The sequence below is a fragment of the Taudactylus pleione genome, unplaced genomic scaffold, assembly GCF_031769625.1.
Source record: "Taudactylus pleione unplaced genomic scaffold, aTauple2 ptg000065l, whole genome shotgun sequence".
In the NCBI taxonomy this organism is placed as follows: Eukaryota; Metazoa; Chordata; class Amphibia; order Anura; family Myobatrachidae; genus Taudactylus; species Taudactylus pleione.
This window is the reverse complement of record NW_028284467.1, coordinates 2,937,968-2,950,904: the sequence shown is the minus strand read 5'-3', so window position 1 is coordinate 2,950,904 and position 12,937 is coordinate 2,937,968.

Sequence of the window (12,937 nt, the reverse complement as noted above, 5' to 3'; positions counted from 1 at the left end):
GCCAGACATCTGACATGTGCTACTGCGCATGTGCAGTGTCTCTGTGCATCTTTCCTCCTTAGCGTTCAATGAGAACGGACAGACCTAGGAGACTCACAGCCGCAGAACCGTACAGTGCCAATAGAGGACACTACAAGTACACTGTATCTCCACCTCTATTTTGAGAGGCAATCGTATTACCATATGCTGGATTTACCGCTATCACACCCGGCGCACTACAATGCCCAACAACACCCTAAGCTCCAGGATGCTCATACTGTATATATATATATATATATATATATATATATGGGACAAGAAGACAGGCGGCACTTAGAGACTTCCAGTAAGGTGAAGAAATCACTCCTTTATTAAATTCAACGTTTCAACGGACGCAGCCATTTTCGTCAGGAATAAAGCATAAGTGAACAGAGACAGGTATAAATACAAAAAGCCGCACACCCCTAACACCTGCAATAAATTAACAAATGAAATACACATGAGTAACATAATCCTAACAAGCCCATAACAGGCAATATGGAAAAACACATACTGAAAAGTGCAGAAAAAAATACAAACATATACAAAATAATACAGATAAAAAAGCACAATACACTATACAAATATATCCAAAAAAGAATTTAGACTGTTTTAAATACCAAATATGTAAAGAGATATTTATAAAAAAAATATACAGTCATGTCCATAAATATTGGGACATTGACAGAATTTTCAGATTTTGGCCTCTATTCACCACCACAATGGTTTTGAAATGAAACAAACAAGATGTGCTTTAACTGCAGACTTTCAGATTTAATTTGAGGGTAATTACATCCAAATCGGGTGAACGGTGTAGGAATTACAACAGTTTCAATATGTGCCTCCCACTTTTTAAGACCAAAAGTAATGGGACTATCAACTCAAAAGCTATTTCATGGACAGGTGTGAGCGATTCCCTCATTATTTCATTACCATTAAGCAGGTAAAAGGTCTGGAGTTGATTCTAGGTGTGACATTTGCATTTGGAATCAGTTGCTGTCGACTCTCAATATGAGATCCAAAGAGCTGTCACTATCAGTGAAGCAAGCCATCATTAGGCTGAAAAATCAAAACAAACCCATCAGAGAGATAGCAAAAACATTAGGTGTGGCCAAATCAACTGTTTGGAACATTCTTAAAAAGCAAGAACGCACCGGAGAGCTCAGCAACACCAAAAGACCAGAAGACCAAGGAAAACAACTGTGGTGGATGACAAAAGAATTATTTCCTTGGTGAAGAAAAACCCCTTCACAACAGTTGGCCAAATCAAGAACACTCTCCAGGAGGTAGATGTATATGTGTCAAAGTCAACAATCAAGAGAAGACTTCACAAGTGTGAATATAGAGGGTTCACCACAAGATGTAAAACATTGGTGAGCCACAAAAACAGGAAGACCAGATTAGAGTTTGCCAAACAACATCTAAAAAAGCCATTACAGTTCTGGAACAACATCCTATGGACAGATAAGACAAAGATCAACTTGTACCAGAGTGATGGGAAGAGAAGAGAAGGAAAGGAACTGCTCATGATCCAAAACATATCACCTCATCAGTGAAGCATGGTGGTGGTAGTGTCATGGCGTGGGCATGTATGGCAACTGGTTCCCTTGTATTTATTGATGATGTGACTGCTGACAAAAGCAGCAGAATGAATTCTGAAGTGTTTCGAACAATATTATATGCTCATATTCAGTCAAATACTTCGGAAATCATTGGACGGTGCTTCACAGTGCAGATGGACAATGATCCGAAGCATACTGCAAAAGCAAACAAAGAGTTTTTTAAGGCTAAAAAGTGGAATGTTATGCAATGGCCAAGTCAATCCCCTGACCTGAATCCGATTGAGCATGCATTTCACTTGATGAAGACAAAACTGAAGGGAAAATGCCCCAAGAACAAGCAGGAACTGAAGACATTTGCAGTAGAGGCCTGGCAGAGCATCACCAGGGATGAAACCCAGTGTTTGGTGATGTCTATGCGTTCCAGACTTCAGGCTGCAATTGCCTGCAAAGGATTTGCAACAAAGTATTAAAAAGTGAAAGTTAGATTTAGGATTGTTTATTTTGTCCTATTACTTTTGGCCCCTTAAAAAGTGGGAGGCACATATAGAAACCGTTGTCATTTCTACACCGTTCACCTGATTTGGATGTAATTACCCTCAAATTAAATCTGAAAGTCTGCAGTTAAATCACATCTTGTTTGTTTCATTTCAAAGCCATTGTGGTGGTGAATAGAGGCCAAAATATGAAAATTCTGTCAATGTCCCAATATTTATGGACCTGACTGTATATTGTAAACCAATTAAGTATATATATATATATATATGAACAAATTAGGTGGCACTCAATAAATAAATGTAGAGTGGCAGAGTTGCTTGTCAACGTATACATATATATATACATACCATCGTTTCTCCTGTGACATCTATGTGTCTTATGCTACTTGTTCTACCTGATTCAATAAATCTAAGAACTGGTCAGCTGTACAGTACCATGTGTGTACTAACCACCACCAGCACAAGCACTACATGTATCTTGGCCAAGTATATTGTATCATGATATAGCAATCTGTCTGGAGGATTACTGTACCCAGCATGTTCGCTCGCACTTCACACTCTGCTGACAAGTCCTAGGGAGTAAATTTACTAAAGTTAGAGTTTTTAGAATTGAAGATGCTGCCTTTAGCAACCAATCAGATTCTAGCTATTATATTCTAGAAGTAAGAAGTAGTTAAATGTTAACTATGGGCAACATCTCCACTTCTAAAAACTCTCACTTTAGTAAATTTAATCCCTAGCCTCAGTGTCCAGGTCTCTAGCATCATGTTAATTCTATACTCTGCATATAGGGTATGGGGTCACAGATTACACTGCTAATGGTAATGGGGGACCTTAATATGGTGGATGACCTTTGTTTACATAGATCAATAAAGGGGATTGGCTACAGACCACTACAATGATGCAAAACGGTGCAGACATTGCAATTTTAACCCTTCATATCCAACATTTATGTAAACCCAATCTTAGAATTCTGCAGTCTTCCATTATCATAATGCTGTGTTCTAGTTTTCTACTTCAAATATCCTGCAATAAAATTAGATGTAAAACTAAATAATATGCATGGTACATATTCTCCATTTCAAGGTTTTGCTAAAATAACTTTTGCTTTGTCAAAAAACAGTTTTATCAGGCAGCTGACAATCTGATTAATATGGGTACAAAGTATCTTTGCTACTGCAAACAGTGTGAGCAAACTTCTGTTGTTTTAAGGTTATAATGCAGAAAGCATTTGTGTTTAACTAATAAGTGTTTTATATAATTAACCTAATTTTGTTTTAGTTACTTTTTTGCAATTCCTTTGTTTTCCTTACAAAAAAGAGAATAATATAAGTAGTATAAGCTATCATTAAGAAATCTGTAACAAAATATAGTACATTTTATTCACTTAAAATACTTTCTTTTACCTTATGGTAGAAGGAATTGCTTTAGGTTACAAGCACATATTTGTGTATTCATGTCCGTGGCCTCACCTCTTTAAGTAAACTCAAGTCCAATATATTCTAGCTGATAGCATATTGTCTATTGCTTCTATCTAGAGAACAAAGTGGGTGTTTCACCATTTCTTCAATTTCTTAAATGTTACAGCAATTTAAAAAAAGTCCTCTATAGTTATGTAAAATGGGTAATATGAGGCATTTACCTGATCCACCTGCTTTAACCTTCAAGACGTTGGACCTCTAATACTGGGCACAGGTCGACCTATCTGCCGAATGGTAATTGCATATACATTACTCAAACGTCCATCTGATGTGTTGGGCCTGCCGTCACAACTGGGTGGGCATTTAAATTTGTGTGCCTAGTTGAGCTGTCATTCACCGCCGGGTCCCTGCGTGTGTACATGTGATTGGCAGGTTGCCCGTACACACCAACAGATGCACCAACATATCTGCAGATATATCGGCCATCTGCTGTGCTGCACAGCTAATGCGATATGTCTGGGAATTCTGTCATTCATGGACATATAGGTGGTACACAGCCGCTGACACACTCGCAAAATATCGCCCAGTGTGTACTCAGCTTAACAGTCACTCCTGGAACAAAGGTGCTTAATCTCTCTATAAGGAAAATAATCATGTTAGTACCCACCCCCTCAGTGCCTATTGCAGGAGGGGAGACCCAGAACCACATACTTCTCCCAGGAAAAGGAACTCATTGACAAGGGTAGGTGTTAAGGAGGTTACACACCTGGGCGACATATCTGCTTACCCAGGGATCTGCAGATGAAAGGGGCAGATTGGTAAGCCAATACACATTTACCAATCTACCGCTTGATATTACAGCGCTGTCATCATAACTGGGTAAGCTTTAAATTTTCCCGCCCAGTAGAGATGCCATTCACCGGCGGTCCCTGCAGCAAGTGTACAGTCGGTTCTGCAAGATAACATCGGCATTGGCTGTGCTGTCTGAGAGATGCGCTATGTCTGTGAAAGACGTTGTTCACAGATATCGTTTGTACACACCCGCTGAAACACTATGCGATATGTCGTTCGTCGGCTATTTGAACAACATATTGCATATTTTGTACCCAGCCTTACATCATAACTAGTGCAAGCGCCTCAGGCAGACTATTATATCTATGAGTGCACGCATGCTGAGACAATGTCTATCTGTAGAGTCCGCCAGTCAGTTCTCATTCAGCCTACACGAGTCACCACATAGGGGACATGAGTGATAAGGATAATAATAATAGTAATAATAATAATATTTTCTCCTAATAGGACTCAAAGGGGGTTGGAAATGTTCACATTATACATAAGAACTGACCATCTGTGTCAGTACTTATGGGGTAGATGTACTAATCATTGGAGAGAGATAAAGTAGAGAGATAAAGTACAAACCAATCAGCTCCTAATTATCATTTTTCAGACACAGCCAGTAAAATGACAGTTAGGAGCTGATTGGTTGGTACTTTATCACTCTCCACTTTATCTCTTTCCAAGGCTTAGTACATCTACCCCCGTGTATGATGCGTGCATTTACAACTGATCCCTAAGGCCGGCGGTTCAAATTCCGATGTCGGCAGACTGGCAGCAGTGACGATCCCGACAGGGAATTTAGGTAAGTATCTCTAACCCTACCCCCCCTAACCCTAACCCTCCCTTAGGGGTGCCTAACCCTAACCTCCCTTCCTAGTGTATAACCCTACCCCCCCTAAGTGCCTAAACCTAACCCCCCCGGCCCCGCAGCCTAAACCTAAGTCTCCTGGGGGGAGCCTAACCCTAACCTCCCCCCGGGGGTGCCTATCCCTAACCCCCCCCTTTCCCTAACCTAACCCTAACCCTCCCAGGGGGGTGCCTAACCCTAAGTCGCCCCCAGGAGGCCGTAACCTAACCCACCACCGCCCGGCTTACCTTCGTTCTGAATGCCGGGTGTAGGGCTCCCGGCATCTGTATATTGACAGGCGTTGGGATTTCGATGTCTGTCATTAGTACCCTGCCGGGATTTGACAGTTTGGAAGCCAGAGGTTGGCATTTCGACCGTTAGCCTCCTGACTGCATCCCATGTTAGATGCCATTAACCAAGAGATCATTTCTGTCCTGAGAACAAAGAGGAGAAAGGAGGAATTTGTGTGGACTTTATTTGGGACTAATTTAAGCGCCATACTTGTATACCCCTCTTTTTGGTTTGTCTATCTATCTATTGATAATTGCAATAGTCTTCTTACAGGTCTTCCCCAAATTTCACCCCTAAAATCTATTTTGAATGCAGCTGTGAGGCTGATCTTCCTTGCAAAATGTTAATCTTCTGCTGCTATACTCTGTCAGTCCCTCAATTGGTTTCTGTATCTATATTTTACAAAATTCAATATTGTCAGGATTCGTCCTGGGATTGGCCACTACTCACCTCCGTGCTGGCGTCCTTGGGCATAAGTGTTCAGTCGCTGGGAGTGGAGGTGAGTGGTGACTGAATATTCTTCCCAGGGTCTGCTAGGGCTTCCATGCATGCATCCTGGTTTCCTGTGTGCCAGGCATAGGTGCAGCCATGTTGGTCCAAATCACCTGACTAGTCTCTCCCAATGGTAGTCATGCGATCACTCAGCTGATCCTCTGATCCAATGACCAGCTACCTAAGAGTATTTAAGTCTGACTCCAGGAACAGGAAGCTGCTGTTCAACTTCGCTGTTCCAGTGACTGTGATACTCACCAGTGGTTCTCCGTGTTAATTCCTCAGTGTGTTGCTTTAGCCTTCTCACTGTTCTCCAGTGTTATTTGCATCAGCTCCCAGGCTGACTTCCTGGGTGTCATTTCACTTCTCTCACTGAACTCCAGTTCTTTTCATAAAAGCTATTGTGTTGTTATTATTGTGCTGTTCAGTTCCCCAGCTGCCTCCCTGTGTTACTGGTGTCTGATTTCATGCTAATTACTAGTTAGCTCTCAGCTGGATCCTTAACAATTCTCAGTGCATTCCTGTGTTACATTTCCCTGTTCTCAGTGCAAGTCAGTGACTGGTTCCTTTACTATTCTCAGTGCATTCCTATGTTACATTTTCCTGTGTTCAACTATTCAGTTCATATGCCGATCTTCTGTGTTCATGTATTCAGTTCACACATTGATCTCCTGTGGTCAAGTATTTTGCTCACATGCTGATCTCCTGTGTTCAAGTATTCAGTTCACATGCTGATCTCCTGTGGTCAAGTATTGAGCTCACTAGCTGATCACTTGTGTCCTAGTTATTTAGTTCTTACACTGGCCTCTAGTGTTATACCTTTATTGTCTCCATGCTGGTTTCCTGTAAATTAACTCTCGTAAATATAGTTACTGGTCTTCCTGCCACTTCCAGGTACCTGTCCAGAGGCTCGCGACCTGCTCACTTGGTGCAGCAAAACTCATATCCCAACTGGAGGTATCACTGGTGAAGACCACCAAGTGAGTTAGACTCTGCACCACTGGCCGCAATAGGAAGATCTAGTCACTGTCACTCTCTTAGTTTTTCCTAGCCACCCTAACTGCCTGGCTTTTTGTCCTCATCTGAAGAACTTCCCGTATGGATTGTGACAAATATAAAATATGTCTACTTACACATAAGGCTATTAAACAAACTACACCAACATACATCTATTTGCTTTTCGCAAAATATCTTCCAGCTCCACCTCTCTGCTCTGCGCACAATCTGCAGCTCTCATCCACACTCATTATATGCTACAATTCACAGTTATGGGACATTTTTCAGGCTGCACCTACTCTATAGAATGCCCTCCAACATACAATAAGACTTTCCTCTAGTCTCCAAGCTTTCACGCATTCCCTGAAAACTCATCTCTTCAGGCAAACTTATCAAATTCCTGAACAACCCACATAACCTCTGTAAGCTATCCTACTAATTACTAGGGATGTGCAGTTCATTTTTCCTGAAACATTAACACACCCGAACTTAGAGGTTCAGAGTCGAATCGAGTCCCAGCTCAAGCTGCTGTAAGTTTGGAACACTGATTTAAAAAACAAATCTCGGTTTTGGATTTCATGTAACCAGGTCCATCCTACATGATTTTAGCTGTTGTTAACAATTTTAAAGCGATTCTAAACCAAGAGCAAATCTGAACCAAAACACTTGAGGGTGGTTTTGCTAAAGCCAAAACCATAACATTGGAGCATGTTTTATATGGAACCAAAACACTGGGGTCTGCGCACATCTCTACTAATTACCAACCTTCTACACAGTCGACACGTAACTCTTTGTTCACTCACACATGGGGCCATCGAGAATGGAGACAGGCCTGGGGACTGAGGTGTTTGCCAAAATGAGAAGGCATGGCCACACCCCATAAAAAAAGTAAAAAAAATACTGTTAAGGGGCTGCTTAGTAACTGACCCGGGTCCCCATCGCGAGCCCAGGCCAACACTATCTGGTCCCCCCCTCTCTATACCATGTCTCACACATCTCACTGACCTCAGGCCAATATTGTTGTGTGACTGGATCACTAAGAACCTTTGCAATCTGTCTGGACCTATATGTAACATGCAGCACTTACCCTAGTGTAACAATTTCTATTTCCTTATAGATTGTAAGCTTACGAGCATGGCCCTCCTACCTTTAGTCATAAATATTTTCATGAGTGAATCACTGGCGTTACCTTATTATTCAATTGTAGAGCTTGGACACCTCATTATTATTTCACACATTGTTTGAACCCATCTTGATACTGAGCAACTAGCCATCCCTCTATTCTATTCCAAAAGGAGAGCAAAGTTAAAGAGCTTGCATAACTTCACAGGTCAGTGAGCACGTCTCTGAGGTACGTGCTGATTGCATGCCACTGGCACTCTTTTATGGTTGAAAACTGCTGATTGTTTCTGTTATTTGTGAAGTAATGGTCAAACTGAAACGTGCTGTGGAAATTGTCCTCACTGAACTTGGAAATAGAATTCTATCTGATTAAGAGAGATCAGTGCATTTACATTGCCACAGTATTATTCAGTCAATTTACACTTTAAACATGCACTTTTCCAAAAGGGTTTTCAAAAATAAGGAAGGTCATGAGCACTTGTCTCCTGCGTGGACCCCCCCCCCCCCCCACTAGGTTACTTATCTGATGACCACACCATATTTATGGATAAGACGTTTCCAGTATGGCACGAGCTGGGTAATTATAAAAGATGCTAGGGACTAAGGACCTGATTCAGAGATGGAAGCAGTGTCGATGTTGCATGCAAACAGCAAATGTTTGTTTGTGCTCAGCGCATGCGTCTCGATTGCGCACAGAATCGGACCATGGTCTGAGAATTTTAGTGGGCATTTCTGGGAGGTAACAAGTGGGATGGCGAAGTCGACATGTGTCACTGAAAGCGGCTGTGTTTAAAGATGTACAGCCGCTCACACAGGAGTCCATACTCAGACGGAGAAACTGCACCTGCCATGGGGCTGGTGCAAGTTCGATGGTGCGACCGATGGTGCGCCTAAGTACGCACAGTAACATAAATACACGGCTTAAGATGCTGCAAGTTGATGTCTCAGTTGTTTAAAAATCAGATGCGGCAACTGCGGCAAAAGACACAACCGCAGCCGCGTCCATCTATGAATCAGACCCTTAGGGGTATATGTAATAGCCTGCAGTCATCGGCGAGTTCCGTATGAGACTGCCCAAAGTTTTAAAGTAGCAGTCATTTAAAAGGCAAAACAGGTTAATTTTACCTCCCCGTCTCCTTCGTAAAAATGTAAAATACGAGCGCTAATATACCTCCACCAACAAGCTCTATTGCAGTACATACCTGCTGCTGTATCAGACTGTAGTAACTCTCAACTAACCCAAAGGAGAGCTATAAACATTACATAGCGTTTTACAGCTGAATTCATATATATTTATTTTAATATTTTTGTTTATTATCTTATTTTTGCATTATATGTTATTAGGTCTTTTTATGACTCCTTCATAATGAGGCAATCTGGCATATGGCAAAAATGATCCGAGAGGCAAGGTACAGTATGCAGAACTGGCGATTAGATAAGTGTGTAATGAAATACTGTAACTGTATATGTATTTTTTGTTTTCCAGCAATCATTGTTTACATCATCGACGCTCATCAGTGCAGTGTCTGGAGGTGGCGGCCCAAGTGTCAAGGCTTCATGGGTCACCTTGGGGGCGGAGCTAAGCTTAGTTTACCCCGATTGTCAGGGGACAAAATAAAACCATCGACCATAGGTGGAAAATCATATATTGTCACGACAAAACATCAATGTAATGAAGTGAAATTACAAAAACAGATGTATAATAACATAATAGTAACATAATGAAAAACAGTTCACTGCAAAGTTCATATAAAAATCACAGACGGAAAGAAGTTATTTCTAAACCTGTTTGTGCAGGTTTTAATGCTTCATTTCCTGTATGACAATAAAAGAGCAAAACAGCTATGACATGGAATACTATTATATACAATAATTTTATTCACATTAGTCACAATGCTTTTTAAGTAGATTTCTTCCAACTGAGGTAGTGATTAGCCAATCACCCGCTCATCTGCGTTAACCACAGTACTTTGTCTATAGACCTAGTTCTACCTGGGAACAATTTCCACACTACGCCAGGATAGAATATGTCAGTGTACTCTAAATGACACATCTGTAAAAATTTAGTAAAATATTCCTGGGCAGACTTGCAGCATGCAACCTATGTATGAAGAAAAGGCATTGCTGAGTCCTCCCTACTGCAGCAGAGATGTGAATATCTCAAGTAAGGTCTTCCGGTAGGTTAGGATGACCCCTCTCTGTTAGTATCCTGCCTAACTCCTCTCCACAGCTCCAGCCCCTTTCTTATGTTTCCCCTCTCTCAGTCCATCTTCTGCATGTGTCTCCCCCCTTCTCAGTCCATCTCCTGAATGTCCCCCCTCAATTCCATCTCCTGCATTTCCTGGTGGCTGCTGACCAGAAGCTACATGAACAAATTTTAGTTACAACTGTATCCAAAGCCACATAACTGCATCTGAATATGGCAAGCAAACACAATCGTTTGATGTTAATTATTTTTACTGAGGTACAGAATAGGAACCTATTGATGCGTTATGGGTACTATTCACCATGCTGAAAATCCCAATAGAAAATGCTCTAATGGGGTTTTGAGACACTGCCAAAAAGGCAAGCACTAAAGGATAATTTATCAAAGATCAAAAAAGCTCTACTACCAATGAAAGTAGATTGAGAGGGAGGGAGTCCCCAAACAGTATCTTGCCTAGGTCCCCATGAGGTCTTATGGCCTGATTCTGAGTTGGTAATAAAGCAAGTTTATTCATAATTCTTTCCGTAGTTTTAATGTATGTAATCAATGAAAAAACCTCTGTATATGCAGATTTGAGCTAATGTTGACTTTATTATTATTATCCTATATTTATTTATATGGCGCCACAAAGGTTCCGCAGCGCCTTACACAGTACAGAAATGAGCACACAAGACAACAGTTATTAACAGTACAGACAATGCAGGACAAGTACATGATCTATAAACAATGCTGCATAACACCTAAATAAGCAGCAGGGTGTCAGTAACCAAGTTTTAGGTGCCATTGTAAATGAAAGTAAAAGTAAGGCAAGAAGAAGCACGTGAGGAAAGAGGGCCCTGCTCGCGAGAGCTTACATTCTGAGGGGAGGGTCAGACAAACAGGGGTGACACAGATGGGCTAGACAGTGAGGAAGGAGCATAGAGTAGTGGGTTAGGATGAGCGCTGGAAAGCATTGAGGAAGAAATGGGTCTTGAGGGTCTTTAGAAATAATATAATATCACTCAGGTGTTAACAATGCATATAGCCAGTTAATTTAGTTCTGCAATGTTTTACAAATGGTAAGTTTGTTAAATAATGTATCCTTTTTATGATGCAGAGAAACACTGAGGACATACATTTATACACCTTTATTTACAGTTCCATTAGATAAAAACACACTCTATAAAAAGAATGCAAATTAAAAGTGTGCTCCCGAAAGTATAATATGTTATGGACAGAACGAGTACAGCACACCATGCTAGCTTTTATCATAACTCTAACTTCTATGATTCTTGCAAAAGCTGTACATTAGAGACCTTGTTAAGTTATGAGCTAATGTGATCACCAATAATTTGGTAATTTCTGAAATAATGTGTTTGTTCTCATTGCAGGAGACAGAGCTTACCCTCTGTGACAGTGGATCCGAGCAACAATTGGCAAAAACTCAGCGCATGCCTCCACATTCATAAAATGAACATTTCGCTAGCTGAAAGATAAAATTTAGGGCCTGATTGAGGTTGGATGGCAAGGCTGTGTTCGCACGCAGCCAGCCGATGTTTGCATTCTGCGCATGTGTATAAGATGCAGTGCGCAAGGGCGAACCGGCCGTTGTAATCAGGAATCGATCGCAGTGAGCACGCATAGTCTTCACACATGATTGAGAGAACGAGACCGTTTGAGGGTGGTGACGGGGGATGGGCAGAGAAACGCAGGCATGCCTGGGCGTTTAAACGCCATTACAGGAGCGTGCATAACTAAGCCCCTGCGATAGCATACGCTGGCAGAGGTCTAGATGGCGACAGGAAGTTTAGCAGTTTCTGCGGTAGGGTCAGGTCAACCACAACTGTGCAGATGGTTCCGATGTTACTCGATGGTACCGATGTTTTCACTGACTTGCAGATGCAATGGGAAGTGGGTGGCTTTATACAGTGGTGGGCGTCTTGGTATAGAGCTGCGGTTGCCATGCGAATGCATTCATCATTAGCATATTTTCGCAGCGAGCGGGGTGAGTGCGAACTCAGCCTTGCGAACCAACCTGAATCAGGCCCTTATTTCCTAGATCTGTCTTGAGGAATGCTCACATGTGTACCATATACCGCATTAAGTGTTATTTTTCATAACAGCCATTCAGAACAGGCTTTCTATATATGAGGAAGAGATATTTACTGAGGAGAACTTTGATAATGACCCTGAATCTGCTAGCCAGCAATATTTCACTTTCAAGTAAACCATAAAATGACATATAGTATAAGCGTTTGATGAACTGTTTATAACAAATATATCTTCTAACTGAAATATTCAACACAATGGTATAACATGTTCAATGCAAGAGTAACAGTGAAGAAATAGTAAGACCTACTGTCCATATAATGCATGCTGTGTACATATACAATGCCTAGGACATGTCACCCTCCAAAATTTTGAATGAGATGAAACATTTACCATTTCCCCCCCCCTGCAGCATCAAATATTTTAGTTCACAAGATTCCCAGGGGTGCCGAGAGTGCAGTGGGTATAGATTAGGGGTGAGCGGGTTCGGATTTCTGAAATCCGAACCCCCCCGAGCCCCCCCGATCCGAGGCAGATCCGAGTCAGGCTCGACTTTTCCCGCCTGACTCGGATCTGAAATCGAGGCAAAACGTCATCATCCCGCCTTCCGAGTCTCGCGGGTT